Raw genomic sequence first — 4,887 nt, 5'->3', positions numbered from 1 at the left:
AATTTATTTGTAAATAAGTCTGCTATATGAGATCGATATGTAATTTTTTAGGACAAACAGAATTAAAAAAAATAGTACCTTAACAAAATTAATATGAGAACTCTCTCTAATGTTTTTTTTTGGTTGATTTTATCATTATGTTGCAATTTTTAACACATTAATATTAATGTTAATATCAATAACTCATACATCTCAAGATTCATTTATCTTTAATGTCTTAATGAATTGCTTAAAAAGAGTTTCTTGTAGTTAATACCTTATAACCTTCAAAGGCTACATGATGCATCATTATATGTCCCTTATCTTCATAATTATAATAGCCACACAATTAATTTGTTAATTAAAATACACTGCCATAGTAATTAAAGCTAATGTCCCAAGTTAGCCATTAACATGGTAGAAAAAGGCTTAATCATGGTTATAAGAAACAAAGAGAAATGAAAACTATTTCAAATGAGATCCTAATTAAAATCAATTTTAAAAAACCATTGAGCTCAAAACAATAAATCAAAGTAATCAAACAAATGAAAACATGAGGCAGCCTGTCAATAAGGTTACTCAACAACAAAGGGACAAAATAGTTAATCACGTGGCTTAAGCGATTTACCATAGTTGAACTTCCAAGCTAGAAAGGAAAGCATATTCACATTGAGAGTCAAAACAACATTACAATCCAGAATTTTAACGATGAACATTATCAACCTCAAGATCATATAAATATTAATCACAATATTTATTTAAGAAACAAAAAAAAAGAAAGCTCTTTCAAACAAAATCTCAATTAAAATCAAAATAATCAAACAAATGAAAACATGAGATAATTCGTTAATAGGGTTACTCAACAAAAAAGGGACATAATAGTTAATTCACGTGACTTAAATATTCTACCATAGTTGAACTTCCAAGCCAAAAAAGGAAGTTCACCTTAACAGTCAATACAACATTACAATCCACAATGTCAATCACAAACATTATCAACCTTAAGAACACATGAATATTAATCACAATATTTTGTAATCATATCACAAGCCTCAAAGGCTTAGGTTAAACATTCCATCCAGACCCACAATATTCAATGATATCTCAACTATAATTTCTCACAATATAATTCACTAGCCATAACACAAGCTATCATGAACTTGGTTCACCAACTAGCTAGACAGTCAATGAATCAATCACAAATTCAATGACAGTTATAATTTCAATACAATCTTAAATGGATAATATGTTCCTAGGTTGATAATATATAAGTGTAATATAACAATTCTCTACACATATCAACCTAATATAGTTATTAGTTTTTGCCTCTAGTTTTTTTTCCCTTGCCATTTATTAAGCCCTCACCTGTAAAATGTAAAATACGGGATAAGATAAATATCTTATTAATCAAGAAATCCTAACTTCTAACATATACAAGCATAAGCATTTACGAGCGTGTAAAGTGGCAACTTACAATCACATATCATAGTAACATATTTAAATATGCATGATTAATTAATTTCTCCCCTTATATCCTCTTTATCTCTTCCGACCAAGTCTATAGGTTATAGTTCATAATAGGATCTATCCATGTGACTGGATTACTCCAAGCCTCAATTGTTAGAGGGGTAACCCGGCCAAATATTACACTCCTCTAACTTAAACCATAGATTCCCTTGCTACTCAAATTCACATATGGTGTCATATTTATTGCCAGTAACATACACACACTCCCAGAGTGAGTGTTATACTATTACATCAACCAAGCCAAAATTACACTGAACTCCCATCAAAATAGGTGTCATGGCTATCCAATGTTGGGAGCTACCTAAATGTTATCAATGCCACATGGAATGCAATATGATTACTCCTAACTATGGTGAATTCCCACTTATTCTAATTAGAAGTTATGCTATCAATATTCTCAAGTCAATATACGTAAGGTACATCATCAATGCACATATTCATACCTCAATCATCATACTCAAGTTCATAAATATAGAAATATTTCTCCATGCACCACACATCATGCTCATAATAATCAATATACATAATTTACACAAATCAATCATAATTTTTTTTCACAATTAACTACAAACCCACTCTTCACATTTTCTAAAACATTCAAAGAACTTTTCCATATATAACATTCATTTCACAGTTTCTTAATATTACAAAAATACTTAAACATGCATGAGATAATTTATGTTCTTGGTTACCCCAACCTCTTGAGTCACTCAAAGGGGCACCTGTGAATTCAATTCAATTCTAAGATTCCAAATGCTTCAAGAGCTCAAAAGAGTTTATTCTACAATTAGGCAACTCAAAAAAAAAATTAATAAAACACTAATTTCACCACTTTCCTAACTATCCCTTTCATTCAAAATTTAATTTATTAAATAACCTTACTATTTAATGGTTCCATTAACTTTGTTATATTTTAATGAGTCTAACTAAACCCATCATCCATTTAATTACTCCCTACATTATATATTGCCAACCTATGGTTTGCTTAATCAACAAAAAAATTAGATATAATACCAAGATAATCCATACCTATTGTTCTAACAATAGTAATACACTCTCAACAACTCCATTTCATCCATCTATGATAACCAAAACTTCTCCGAAGGTCAAAACAATAAAAAATTTGAAATTATAGAAAATTTTAAATCCTCCACTATTAAGAATTTACAAATAGAATAAAAATTATACTTAAAGATTTTTTTAAAATTTATATAGTTTTTAAAAAAACTTTAAATCATACTTAAAGTATATTATAGTGGAGCTTGCATTTAAAAATGAAAAAATGATAATAAAATCCTTTAGAAATATATAAATGATAATTTGGTCCCTCGAAATGCCATAATTCTCCTAAAGTTCTTGAAAACTTTTTTGTCATTAATGAATTTACATAAATTATCAAATTGTCCTTGCTAAAAATAAATAATTTGTAATTTTTTTCTTATATTTGTAACTTTTCTTCTTAAATTTACAACAGTACAACAGTAAATGAGGAATTTAACATTCGGAGTTAGAATTTGCTATTACATTATTGTGAATTTAAGAAGGAAAGTTGTGAATATAAGAAGAAAATTATTTTTTTAATAAAGGCAATTTAATTATTTAAGTAAATTCATTAATGATAAAAAAATTTTAAAGACTTCAGAGAAATTATAATATTAAAAAAATTAAATTATTATTTATATATTTAAAAGAGATTTTATTGTTACTTTTTTCGTTAAAAATCTCCCTCCCCTCAATGAAGTACGTGACCACGCTCACTCTTTTCTACTCCCTTTCTCTTAGCATTGAAATAATTGCAGGAAAAGAAAACAATAGTCTTGCTACCTAGTATAGGTGGAAAGCTCACAACAGGGCATAGTGCTCATTAATTTTAAATATATATATATATATATATATTTACTTATTTTTCCATCTAAAACTTTAACCCATTGTTCATGATTGAACAATAACTATCAAGTGTGCCAGAGATGCTGAGTCTCAATAAATAATGAAAGGGTCCCAAACTCTTTTATCACAGTTCGCTCGGATGTAAAAAGATACAAGACTTTGGTAGAACAAGTGTATGATTTTTATTGAAGTGTTAACAAGATTACAGACTAAAAGCTGAAAAAAAAATAAAAAAGGGCTAACGAATGTAAAATTTATGAGTCTTCATGGAGTGTTGACTAGTTTTTTTGTATTTTCTTTTTCTATTTATAGTGTCAGAATAGCGAAAGCCTTTTCCTTAAAACTTAGTACGTTCTGCCAAAGAATCAAGAATCTCGCGAAACTCATGGTATAGTATCTCCATTTTGATAACTAGCTCGTTTCATCAAACTACTTGGGCGTACATTTTGGCATTACTTAAGATCGTGTCTTTATGCCAATGGTTTAATATTTGTATTTGACAAAATTTTAACATGTTTACTTGTTGTGGCCTTTATTGAGTTTCGAGGTCGGCCTCTTTTTGTTTATATTGGGCCTGACGCTTCAATTATTCAGCCCAACTAGTCTTGTGATCTGTTTGAGTGACGTTTCATGTTTAGCCCAAACACCCATTTATTTGCTTTTTCTTCATTCTCTTTCTTTTAAATTCTATCCAATATGTATATTTATTACACTCTCTAAAATTTAAATGATTGAGTTAAGCTGAAATATTTTGTTAAAATAAAATTTTCATAATATCTAAATAGTTATAATCTCTCAAGTGAGAAATGATTCACATAATTTATTTAATCTCATTTAACCTTATTAATTTTTCCCTTTTTCCTAAATATCATGACTTGGTACTATATTGTTAAAATTTAACTCTTCTTGGGTAAATTTTCTTTCCTCATATAATTATTTGATAAATTTTAATTACCATGAAATAGTTACATTAAATTCAACAATTTTAATAAATATTTATTGTGTTTAATTTTGTATTTCCTTTTCATAAAATAATAATCTGATGCTTTAAAACATAATTGTAATCTATTTATCTATATTAAGATTTTTCTCAATTTTAATATTCTATTTCATAAATCATAATCCTATGTGCCATTATACATTGGGTAACATAAATTAAGTTACCCTAAACCTCAATTTACTTAATAAATCATATTCTAATGTCACTTAAATTTTAGGTAAAAATTAGGATGTTGTAGTAACACTAGTATATGACTTTAATGGTTGGAGGCCTATAAATAAAAGTCACATCCAAAGTATATGGACCTAATTGAATATGAAATTCTCCTCCATTATTCTCTCTCTCATTTCTTGTCTTATTTTGTTCTTATTTGCTCTTCATATTATTTATATTTTATAACACGTTATCAGCATGAATTGGCTCTAAAAATAAGGTATGAGCTTTTAGATTAATGTGTTTTTATATTACATAATTATATTTTATACTATGCTCTA

This window comes from Prosopis cineraria, unplaced genomic scaffold (genome assembly GCF_029017545.1).
Source record: "Prosopis cineraria cultivar Desert tree isolate PC_DT_omini unplaced genomic scaffold, ASM2901754v1 PC3, whole genome shotgun sequence".
Classification (NCBI taxonomy): domain Eukaryota; kingdom Viridiplantae; phylum Streptophyta; class Magnoliopsida; order Fabales; family Fabaceae; genus Prosopis; species Prosopis cineraria.
The sequence above is the reverse complement of the archived record's forward strand: the minus strand, read 5'-3'. Positions refer to the sequence as shown.